General features: G+C 32.5%; 1 protein-coding gene across 10 annotated transcripts in view; it reads right to left on the reverse strand.

The window, feature by feature from the left end:
- The window catches only part of LOC128865117 (vascular endothelial growth factor receptor 3), a 139,087-nt gene extending 126,074 nt beyond the window's left edge, over positions 1-13,013 (reverse strand). For 8 of the 10 annotated variants that reach the window (XM_054105105.1, XM_054105102.1, XM_054105103.1 and 5 more), the window contains exon 1: positions 12,573-13,013. The gene's annotated coding sequence lies outside the window, so the exon portion shown is untranslated. The remainder of the gene's footprint in view (positions 1-12,572) is intronic. The other 2 variants (XM_054105101.1, XM_054105100.1) reach the window with 2 other exon arrangements.
- Between the last annotated feature and the right edge of the window lie 224 nt (positions 13,014-13,237).

Below are 13,237 nucleotides of genomic sequence, written 5' to 3' on the forward strand. Positions count from 1 at the left end.
AAGCCCTTTAAAAAAATCCTAACGACAGAGCAAAGAACTAAAAATATGTTTTACTACAGCAGGTATGCCTCGTAACATTGGCTGCTCCGTAAATTTATCAGAAGCGGAATATATAACTCTGTTAGATGGGTCCGCTAGTTGAGAAATGCATATAACAGAGCTGCAAGTCGCACTGTAAATCCTTAAATCGCTTGTTAGATCAACAAATCGGAAACTACCAGACATCTGCATCACCATTTGAAGCTCGTAAGCAATTAACTTATATACATATACAACATACTATACATACATATTTCGACATTCCTCAACATATGCGGTGAAAAAGCCAACTTATGCAATCCAAATTAAGGCATTTCGCGAATGACTATACTCGTACTCTGTTATGGAAGTTAGTCATAGGTAAAATGAGTTGCGGTTTTCAATAATTAATGCAAAAGAGAGGAAGTAAGAAAAAGTCTGCAGGTATCATAAAAACTAGGAGAAAAAAGCACGAAGTAAATGAATATTTAAACGAATGAATGAATTAACCAACCAAAGAAAAAAATCATAAAACAAAAATTATTAATAAGAGATTTTTATAAGTGTTTGTAACAGTAAAAATTAGCGGCTAACATATCTGAACGGCGAATGTTATGTTAATTGGCAATGTACATTCGGATTTCGACTGCTGTATTTTCAAAGTTAAAAGTTAATTAATTATGCTTACAATAACATATGTTTATATATAATATTACATAGCCCATATCGTAGCCAAAATACATTAAGTAGTGTACTATGTCGTATGTATGTATATATGTGCACACATATAGTATGGTATGCATGAGATAGTGAGTTGCTGATAAAACTTTTGCGTTGCCCACTTTATCATCGGTGAAATCACAAGCGGTGCAGTTTTGTATAAAGCCGCTTTTAGACTGCGATTATTATTACTGTTATCTGCACGCAAATTCGCCTATTTATACTTGTATAATAGGTAGTAAGTTATGTATGCATGTGCAAAACATATTTGCATAAGAAGTTATACAATTATCCACACCCGCAGTTACATATGGTGCATATTAAATTTAGTTATAACCAAATATGTGTATTCCCCACTGTGGCTAAGTGATTATGGCCCACTCAAAATATGTTTGTTTTGTTTATCACAAATTTGCGTTTGGCAGCAGCAGTTTCGTGAGTTGCGGTTAGGTGGTGACAGGGGCGGTGAACGACATTCTAACAACCGGCATATTTTGTTGCTTATCATTTAATAAAAATAATGAAAAAGTATGGTTCGAAAACAAATGCCAATTATTGTCCAGCATTGTCACAATTTTTCCTATCGCCAAAAAAAGTATACAAACATTTTCGGATTAGCAAAATTTTCGACACATTTCCTTGATAAGCAAACGTGGAGCTGACGTCTGCAAGAAGCAACTCTTGTTGAGATAAAATTTGCGATAAACTAGGCAAGCAAAGTGGCAGGAAATCACACGAAGCTGAAATCCATTTCAGATTTAGAAAAGTGAATTTTTTAACGTTTTAGATAAGTAAAACCGGTCATAAATAAGACTCGGTGGCCAATTAAGACGTGATTTTTGGGTCTGATTTCTGAATGTCAAATTTGGGGTTTCTTTCGCGTAAAAAGAGGTAAAGATATATTAATTTGTTTATCAAAGTTGAATTTTTGAGAAAACTTACTCATTTTTTCATGATTTTGTTATGAATTACATTCAGAAAAGTTTTTGCTGGGCATCGAAGCATTTTTAATTCAAGGATAATTACCAATAATAGCATAAAAATAAAAAATAATAAACAATTAAGCTTATGAAAAGAATATTCGTAGAGATTTTAAAATTTTTGCATGGACTTCTTCGTATTAAATCCCTTGATGGTATTCCACAACTGGAGTGAGGTACTACAGTTTTATGCCGCGTCCGAACAGCAGATGGTTTTTATGAGGAGTTTTTTCGTGGTGTTTGATTTGGTGCTTCATTTCTGGGGTTTCGAACGAATCACGCACCAACCCATTTGGCTATGGGTCGGTCTTATTGACGTCAAATAGACAAAAGCAAACTTCAAAAGCTAAGAATGGAAATGGAGTTCGGTGAATTTTGGTGCTTAACAGAAAACAACAAAAAAAGTTTATTGTCGACACTAAAAATACGAGGTGTAGCAATTAAATAATGAAACTGATACTGCCGAGGAAGAAGGACGCATGTTTTAAAATCCAGCAACCGTCAGCTGCTTAACGTGAAGTGTGCCCTTTCGGGTGTATCGAGTGTTTTTTTAGCTGCTTCAGAACTATCGAATAAATTTCTTAAGTACTTTTACCTAATTTACTTCCTATGAATTAATGGAAGCAAACTAATAACACATATAAATCACTTCACCTACAAATTCTGAAATAAACATCTTGTCAATGGCTGGCTCACTGTGGCTCATACTACAACAAAAATTTCTTAACACTAAGTTTAAAACTTGGTACAAAATTTATTTTTTTTTTTTAATTCATCAAAACTTTCGACTTTTTAATCAGAATTTTCAGAATTTTTCTAAATATTCAGTTACATTTTAGTATAGCAAAGTGCAAGTTTCAAGTTTTTCTTTTATTTTGCTGTGCAATTGAAAATAGTATATCCTTATATAAAAGGACACTAATAGAAAATTTTTATTTGATAATTTAACTCGTTTTAAGCAGTATTTTACATTATAATCGCTACTCGGTCTTCATAAGGTTTTAAGAGACTTCAAAATACCGTTGACAACATCTTCCGTACAAATGCCCGAAAATTTTTATATGGAAGAAAATTCCTACCACCGTCAATAAAAACAATCAATGAAAATACAGTAAATATCCCAATGAACGTCCGTTTTACCCTACCTAATCTACCTTAAAGACTTCCGCCATTCGGAGGAGGCGTAAACTTTATAATTGGAAAAACACACACCAGTATTTATATCAATTAATAAAAATCAAGTGGTCTAACCATTATTCCATCACCCATGGAAGACATTAACCGGCGCCTCAACAACAATAACAAAAGCAAAAAATACAAATTCTATTAGATAAATATTCTTTGAATATCTTTTGCCGGGCAATAATCTCATTTGTCTTTGTTGGCGCTCGGCCAATTTTCATGTTTTTCTGTTTTCATATTTGTAGAATTGTGCCTGTTGCAAAGAAATAAATAAGTACATATACATATGTTTTGGTTTTCACGCTGATTTTATAATAATTTTTTTTATAATTTTTTTTTTTTTTTTTTGTTTTGCTAGTGTTTGTTGATTGCTAAGTAGCAATCTCGAAACCGCGCAAAGACGTAAACAAGTGTTGAATAAAATAAATCTACTTTGAATAAAGCGTTGTGTCTTTTATCACTCGTTCATTCCGATTTCAATGAATTCTTTGCCGCGTCCCGGCAGAGTTATCGCATTAAAAGTAACGTATAAAATATGTTCCTTCTTTCATATTTTTATATAATATATAATTTTTTTATGTAGTACATAAGTACCTACTTGCATGAATTTTTAAATTTCAACTTCTCGCAAAGTTTTTCCTGATAAAATATTCGTTTTTTATCTGTATACAGTTCGCTTGAATTGGTAGTCCAACTTTATTCGCATATCTTAAAAAGACTGTATAGGTCGAGACTTCTTAGGACTTCTGAGAACGATGTAAGCATAAGCTTCACCAAAAAAAACTTCCTTGTGCATAATTTTTTTCAACACAACCAGTAGTTTCCCACAACACATTCTTATGTATGGATGCTAGGGCGGGCTAATTTGTATGGAATGGTATTTTTCGCCATTATTCTTTACAGATTCGGATTCCATAAAAAATTCTAATTGCAAATGGTAATTGTAAAAAAGATTTATAATTAGAAAAAATTTACATTTTTTTAAATGTTCTAAAAGGTAATTATTCTTGGTTTTTTTCGCAAGTTTTAGTTTAATTTACAAATGATGTTAAAACGGGAGTCAGAGCAGGGGTTTTCTCTAAATCAGCCAATTTAAATATTTCCTTCCTTGCGATCCTTCAGGCAGCCAAATGCTTAGGGAACGCGGGAGCGAGGGAGTTATTAACATTGTTCCTGATAGTCAAGCCACAATCAAGGCTCTGATGACGCCGTGGTGTAGATCCAAACTGATGAAGTCCTGTAAGGAGTAGATCAAATTGCTTGGGTGTGCCGTTCACATTTCTCTGATGTGGGTTCGAGGGCATAGGTACATAGAGGGAAATGAAATTGCTGATGTTTTTGAAGAGGAATTGCATAACTTATTTCTCAGGAAAGCGCAGAAAAGCTGGAGCTCCATTTCTTCATGTGCTATTTCGAAAACCCTTTGGCCCCAGTACAATACACGGAGGACACAAAAAATCCTCGGGACTCCACGCTATTCAATTTCCAAACTCGTAGCTGTGTTTTTCGGTCATTGCACGATCGGCACATACGCGGAAAAGCTAGGTTTACCGCTCAATCCCTATTGCAGAAGCTGTGGGGACCTTTCAGAGAAGGAGAACCAGCCAGAACATTTAGGTAACCGGGTGCTCCTTTCTTCCACAGCCTGGGGCAGTGCGCCAACCTTAATTACATATATTTCTTCCATTATATCAATAGCTTTGGGTGGTTGTAGATATCTGCCTATTGGAGGTCTCATAATGGTATCAAAACGGTGCTTTAGTGCTACTTGGGAAGTGCCAGAGTTGTACTTCAACCATTTCACCTACCTACTTACAAATAAAAAAAAATCCATACAGTCAATCTTCCTATTACACTATTAAAAAATTACATAAAATTTGCTTTGTAGCGCCAATTTTCGATTTTTTTAATAAAAATAAATATCAAAAATAAATTATTCGTACCAAAAATTCCCATACACAAGTTTGTTTAAAAAAAACTATTCATAATTTAGGAAATATTAATCTTCACATTAACTTCGTATCAATTAAAGATGTTTGCAAATCCTTTTAAAAATTGAGGCTCTCGATGAATTGACTTTTCAGCACTATTATGTATAATGAACTTTTTTTCTTAAAATTTTTATGTAATATACAATAGAATCTATATTTACTAAAAATGATGCCCAAAAAAATTAATCCGCCCTAATGTTCTTATAGTACATTATCATATGTACATAGTATCCGTATGTATTACAATAAATAATTTAAAAAATGTACGAAATTATCGTCTCTTGACATAAGAGTTTAAATATTTCATTGAAAAGGTTATTAACTTATTTTGTAAGAAATTTAAAAAAATTCAGTACTGAAGATTTCTTTCGGAAATTTGCAATCGGAGACCGCAGATGCTGGTTGCGTTCCTTAGACGTGTAGGGCTAAATACTTGAGCAGCCCATAACAAATGCATGAGTCTTAGACACTACAAATATCGATTACAGACCCAAACTCTCTCGTCAAATATCTACATGTATCGAGCCGAATGAGTTGATGCGCGACTACCATTCGGAGTTCGGATAGCGAAAAAGCTCCAAAAACAAAAAATGGAACAACATCAAGTCGTACGCCATAAATAGGAGGAGGAGCTCGGCCATACACCCAATAACAGGTGTTATTTTAAATACCTCGCTATTTTGGTAGATGTCACTTTTGAAGCTGTCATTTTTTGATATTTGACAAGTAGAAACTACACCATTAGCAGAAATGGAACGATTTCACGCTTAAACAACGCATTGAAATTATTAAAATTCACCATAAAAATGGTGAAAGTTTGGCAGAGACGGTTCGTAAAACTCGAACATTTTTGGGTCATCGTGAAGCACCTTATTGGATCGCAATACAGAAATTGGTAAAAAAATTCAAGTCATTACACCATATTTCCCATAAAGATTTGGGAATTAGGGCTTATAATGTCCAGTTAACACAAGAACAACGTCGTGTCTTTGCTGGTTGGGCCGTTGAAATGCATGAAAATGATCCGTAATCCCATCGAAAAATCATCTTGAGTGATGAGGCCCATTTCCACCTCGGTGGCTTCGTCAACAAGCAAAATTGTCGGATTAGGGGCTCAGAAAATCCAAGAGTTATTGTTGAAAAGCCTCTCTATCCTCAACGTGCGACTGTTTGGTGCGGTTTATGGTCCGGCGGAGGCATTGGACCTTACTTTTGCGAAAATGAAGCTGGAGCAACAGTTTCGGTGAATAGATTGCGCTATCGAGAGATGATTAACGATTAACGATTAACGGCCGGAATTGGATGGTATTGATCTGGACAACGTTTATTTTCAACAAGACGGCACTACGTGCCACACAAGCAACGGAATTGGATGGTATTGATCTGGACAACGTTTATTTTCAACAAGACGGCACTACGTGCCACACAAGCAACGAAACCATTGATTGAATATCAGTATAACACCTCTTATTGGAAAACCCTATATATATATATATATATATATTTATATATATATCTATTTATATATATATCGGGAAGGAAACCTAACAGGCAATTTTTCCAAGAGTTCTATGAAAGTAGGACATAGGCAGCGTAACAGTTTTTTTAGAATTCGGATGGGCTCAATAACGATTTAGTAGCAGAAAATTAATTATGGAATATCAAAACCATTTTCGATTGGAGTGGTCCGCCAGTTTATCGAAAATGCATACATGGGAAAAATAACAAATTAAACAAGCGAAGGTAACTTTAAGCAAGTTTTGTGTTCAGCCTCTTACTTCTAAATAGTGTATAAGGTATGCCCAAAAGCAAAAAACATAATTACAAGCGTATTTCAATAAGTTTTTAGAAAAATATAGAAATACGAATTATTATTTTTTATTATTCACTTATTCATTAAATTTTCTGTCATTTCTTCAACTTTTTTAAGACGTCTAAAAGGTAGGATTTTCGGAAGATCGGCAAATGAGTACCTTTTTGAGCAATAACTTTCCAATTCGCCTGAACTCTTATTAACTCAGCCCTTTTTTTAATTTGAAAATAAAAAAGTCGTTTGTGGTCAAATCTTTTGAATCAGGCGGAAATTGTAAAAGGTACGATTTCGAAAGGTCCTCAAAATGGTATCTCCTTACCCGATTATTTTCTTTTTCTATATGAACCGTTGTCCACTCAGACATTTCTTAAATTTTGAAAAGAATCATCTGGTCATATCTTTGGGCAATGACTTCCCCTTATCCGCTCAGACATTTTTTTAAGTTTGGAAATAAATAAAGTTTTAAAAGGCAAGATTTTGGGAGGACCTTTAAATTAGTATCTGTTTGGTGGATGACCTTCCCATTCGATTTTGTAACAATTAAAATTTTAAATCCGTGAATTTGGCATGAATTTTCAATGATTGCATTGCGTTTATTTTCCATTAAAAGCAAATGCGATTCCCATCTTGTCGAACCATCTTCTCATGTAAAATTGACAAAACCCCACCTTATGGCATACCTCTGGCCTCTACTACTTCGCACACTTTGTTTCGTTGATCATTTAAAACCATATCGAGACTTTTTCAATCATTTCGTCGTAGTTACTTCTATTGGATAGACCGCTAAGATATAATAACATCTGTAGAAGTGAATAAAAAAAATGTAAATGAAAAACGGAAAATTATAAAATATGTACAAAAAACTTTTTAACCTGTTTTTTAAGTATTGTATTGTATATATTTGGGTCAACAAATATCGTATGATGCCAATACCAAAATATTTTACGACTACCATTTGTGGCTGTACTCCAATCATTCCACAACAAAATTTCAATAACACAAAAATTTTTCAATAACAAGTTATATACCACAGTGGTATTGGAATTATTTTCGTTCTGCGGACATATGTATTTTAATATTAAAATTATGATCCATTAATAAACTATGAGTTCAAATTCGCGATATAATTCAATTACAAAAATAGTACAGCACAAAGAGCTTAAAAAGTAAAAACGAATAAATTTAAGAAAATTTCAATACAATGCGTACAGGCATATATAAGTAATATGCATGTATATGTGTAGAATATAATTTAAACGCAAATTGAAAATGCAAAACCTATTGAACAAATATTTGTGCATGCCTATATATGTATGCACTTTGTACATACTTACAGAGCATGACCAAAATACATACAATATGAGATCATCTTTGTTTGTTGAAAACTCAATGCTCACAAACAAGTGCAAAAAAATAAAGTAATAATAATTCAAATTAAATGCAAAATGTACTTGTTTTCATACATACATATATATGTACGAGTATATGAGTGCGATATTAAGAGAGCGGCAAAGTCACATTTGCATTTGGTGGATATGAAGCTGAAAAATACAGCAAGAGCGAACGATTCGAGTGATGCTTAGATTGTGAAATATCACTCCTCCATATTTTAACAGTCTTTGTAGCAACAACTACTAATACTTATGTAAGTAGTAAATGATTCTCATCAACAGGTGTGCAGAAGTTTGTATAGTGCGGGGTAATGGGGTAATACCCGTAATTTAAGCGGTACTTAAGTAGAAAAACCACAGCAATGCCCAATAGAAACAGTCATAATTTTGTTTGCGTACATCTTTTTCGATATTACTTCAGAAGTAATAGGCCTCTAAGAATAGTCAATTAGTGTGTTATGTGTGCTTTAAAATTTTCAATTGTATTTCAGAAATTCTCAAATTTACTTCAAACAAGTACGAGTGCAATTTATGTCCTCTGAAAGACATCTGACACTTTCTTGAATATAACTAAGCGTAAACTAAGGTCTAGACGTTACCTCAGAGAAAATAATTAAGACGTGTGAAGTTGGCGGTCAACTGATGAACGGTCGAAATGCTCGTAACTAATTTGAAGAACATTTGCCGCTTTCTAAAATACAATTGACTTTTCTGAAAATATATATATTTTTCTATTGTGATATAGGAATGTATGTTTTCTTCGGCTTTTTATGGTCTTGAATAACGCAAATATTTTTTATGAATATTAAGTTTCGTACTAGTCATGCACAAAATTGCCTTTTTAAAGCTTTAAATGATTTATATCATTTTCAAAATCAACTAAATAACGAACACACAAATAATTAAAAGCAATAAAATATGAACTTTATTGGAAACATAAATTGAATAGGCAAATAATTATACAATAAATGCTCGTGAAGGTTCGGAGGAAAATAAGGCAGTAACCATTTGGTTTTTTTTAGTTTTTCTGCCCACTGGCTGAATATAATGGAAATTAATAATTGCACTCAAATATTGTTAGGGTCTCTGTTAGAGTTTTTGTTTCTGTTAGGCGAAAAATCCAAAATGTAAAATTCAGTATCGTGAGAACATATTTTTTAAAATATTTTATAAGTACAATTATTTAAGAATTTTATCCATTGATTTTTAATCAAATTCAGATTCTCCCGCGGTATTTTTTACTCTTTTTGTCGTCAAGTTTTGAAGTACCTTAGTAGAAGTAATTATTGCAGTGCGCTTTCAGTTAAGAAAAAAAATTAATCATTTCTGTAATTATTACAATATATTATAATAACACTGTGGCGAAAATCCAAAGAATATCAAAAAGAACATTCACTTCAGGAAAACAAATTTCGACCGCCACAAAAACAAAACATAATCAAAAAGCAATCATAATTTTGAGCGACCTCAAATTTGCTCTTTATTATACCAAAATTCTAAGGGCTTAATTATAGCCAGAAATTTTTCTAAAAATTCTGATTATGAAATTTTAGGTTTTTATTAAAATTTGTTAATTTTATATTTTAATTTTGGCAAAGTTAGAAGCTTGGATTTATATGGTTTAAGTAGAACAATTTAAAGTTGTATTTAATACAAAAAATAATTAAATTGTCGAAATTTGTCAATAAGTCCCAGTTTTATAGTTACTAAATGCACTGCATATAAAATTTCAAAGCATATCTTAAGTTGTATAAGAACTTTCCAATAATATTTGGAGTACATAATTAGAATTTAATGGCATATTTTAAGTCCTTAAAATAAGTTTTTAATGGCATATTTTGTACTGCCCTGTTTATCAGAGTTGGCTGATTGTTATGACTAATTAGGTTATTTTTTATTTTATTTTATTTTTTTGACTTTTAACGACTTTCGCATACTGTTGAAATAACAAACACTGTCCGCGGCTTCATTTTCGCTAATTACGTAAACATTTCCGTGAACTTATTTAGATTAAGACAACGTGATGTCAAATGAGTATCTTATAAACCATATTTTTTTATATAGAGACTTTGACCACTTTCAAAATTGTGGGCACTTATATTTTAAACCTTCTGAAGTACACCTACATGGGCACATATTAACAGTTTCCGAAGTGTTATTGGAAAAATATACTTAATGAGTTGCGGATATAAGAGGGAAGTATAAGAAAAAAAACCGTTTATCAAAGCCCACTTTAATCCTCTTAAAAAGTATTTCATATAACACCGTTCGACATATGAAGAAGTATAAGCAAGACTTTTATATATTCTGAAATGTAAATATTCCAATGCGAAGTTGCCGTCGGAAATATTTTATAACAAATCACTTTGCGCTAGAGCAGCAATATTTCCAACAGAACGTCCAGTTTTTAGTCCGCCTTTTTCTATCGTCTACCAAAACAATTTCTTGAAATTTTTGAACCAACCTTTGAATTTTCGATTCATTCGGATGGTTATTTCTACCAAAAAAGTCACAAATTTTGTGCTATGTTGTTCTTAAAGATCATCCATTTTTGGTATAAGTTTCAATAATTTAACGCGTTTTTCTTTCATATAAATTGTACATCTATCTGCCTACTTGGCAAATGTCAAAGATGGCATAAAAAAAGATACAGTCTACAAATTATTTACTACCGACATTTAGGTGTCACTTTTGAAAGGCCCTTTACAAAACAACAAGTTTTTTAAAACTTACCTGTAACAACAGCACATAAACGCCTTCCAGCAGCTCGCCAGCAAAAGCACAAAAATTGATGACTCTTCAGCGGTCAATAACACACAAACGCGATTACAAAAGATGTCGAAAAAAAAAGTTCTACAAATTTGCTTACTTTTAAAGTTTTCGAATACAGGTAACACCAATACCAACACAATTTTTTGTTTCTTATTCTAGTTGTTTATTTTCGTGTAAATGCTGAGCACAGTTACCGTTTTTTCTCCCTCTCTCTCTCTCACTACATCTGTTCTGACCAAAATGGAAAGAACTGACAACCGTGCATACATATGTATAGGGTATAAACGATCAAACGGACGAACGAATGTTTAATGATTAACAGCTTTCACGTCGTTTTGTTTTCAATTCTCATTCTTATGTTTTTTCACAAATTTTAATAAATATATTTTGTTTTTGTTTTTGTTCATTGTTTTATTTTTTATGTAAATTTTATTTTTAACTTGTTTTGTTTTGCGCTTATCTGTTTTGTTTATAACATTTAAAAAAAAAAATATTTTAACTCGAGGTTAAACGAAACAGTTCACAAAAGACAATACAATAAAATATAACACAATGCAACTCCCACATACAACGAAAACGTTCAGGCCAAGCATCTGACTGAATTGGCATTAACTGCTACCACTTACGTGAGTGGAGTGAATGAATCATGCGCAAAAACAACACATAAGTTTTAACAGACGGCAAGAATTTAATAAGGAAACGAATGACAAAAACAACAGACAACTTACGATCGTGGCTAACTTTTACATATGTACAAATGTATGCGTGTGTAAACAGCATTTTTGAGGTTAACCACACAAGAAGGCGCCCAACATGCTATCTTGTAGCTAAAAGCATACTCATCGATAGGCGTTTTAGCAAAGTGGCAATTTCATCTTAATACTAACTGACTTTAAAGCACTGTACTAAAGGACTTTCCGAAAATATTGGAGTTTTTCTAAGTACATGGCAATTAGAATATAAATGCAATAAAAATAATAGAGAAAGAGCTTCAATTATTGCGCAGAAATCAAGAAGCAACAAGCACATCTTGAGGGCATGCATACACACATACATACATGCCTAGTTCTTCCGGTAACGTCAGCACACCCATGACGCTCCGTTAACTATACAAAACATTCAATTAACTTACACATACATATACATATGTACTTATATATGCAAGTAAGTGCTTAAATGCTTACATACACAAATATATAATGAGTTGATTATTAGTTCACTGTTGTAGCGTTTATTCTTAAGTGCAAAGTCAATCGAAATTCAATAAATTTGCCATACTCCTAATATGCGCGACAAGAACACGCTCGCAGCATGCAAAGTTTCTCGCTATTAGATTACTCCAACGACAATGACAACAATAACAGCGAGCGACAACGTCAATGCAAAAGTAAAAAAATATAGCAACACTTAGCACAAATGATATTGATAGTAATCAGCAAAAGCGCTAAAACAAAATGTCTAATAAAAGTACATATATACATATAAGTTCATATTGAATGTATACATACATACATATATGCAAGTGCCGCATCCAATAGCGAAACCACCTGTGGCTGCAAATGTATTGTAAGTATGAGAACATTTGCTTGCATATTTTTATTAGTAAGAAAAGATATCTAATGTCCGTGCCGTGTTCTTAAGCCTTCAATTACAAACCGGGTAACAGACACACATACTACGTACACATATACACATAAACACTTACATATAAAAAGTTTAGTATGCACATTTGAGTTAAAAATATTGAAAACACGTCATTTAAATATTATACGTTACATTTTTTTATAATCACTTATTTATTTTTGCAATAACCAACAACAAATAAACATTCATAAAAACACCGCTGTCAAAGTTTGCGCCAAAATTGTGTGATCTTTGTCCTTCACGTCACTCGTATATAATTCTTTATTAGCAAGTTGCAAATTTATCAAGCAAATTCATTTTTTGTTTTTTTTGCTTTTTTCATACATTTAATTTTATTTTATTATTCGAAAATAAGTACTGTAAAAAATTACCACTGATTTATGGTATACATTTTTCTCTTCCACTGCGCCACTGTCAGTACAATTTTTGGTTTTTTTTAATTTTAGTTTTTACGACTTCACCGATTTACGCGATTCCGCTTCCCTAATTAACACTTTGAATTCCGTTGTTCAACTGTTCATCGCTTTAACTTCAAAGCCATTCGCTACCAAAATTATTCACTACTATTTTGTTTGATTGAATTTTTTTATTACATATTTTTGTTGTTGTCTTCACTTACGTTCATGTCTCGACTGCAAGCAATGTGCAGACAACGTAAAACGTAAACGTAAGTGTGAACGTCAATGTGTGAAAAAGAAGTTTCCGGTTTGATTTGGTTCGTTTATT

The sequence above is a fragment of the Anastrepha ludens genome, chromosome 5 (assembly GCF_028408465.1).
Source record: "Anastrepha ludens isolate Willacy chromosome 5, idAnaLude1.1, whole genome shotgun sequence".
Taxonomy (NCBI): domain Eukaryota; kingdom Metazoa; phylum Arthropoda; class Insecta; order Diptera; family Tephritidae; genus Anastrepha; species Anastrepha ludens.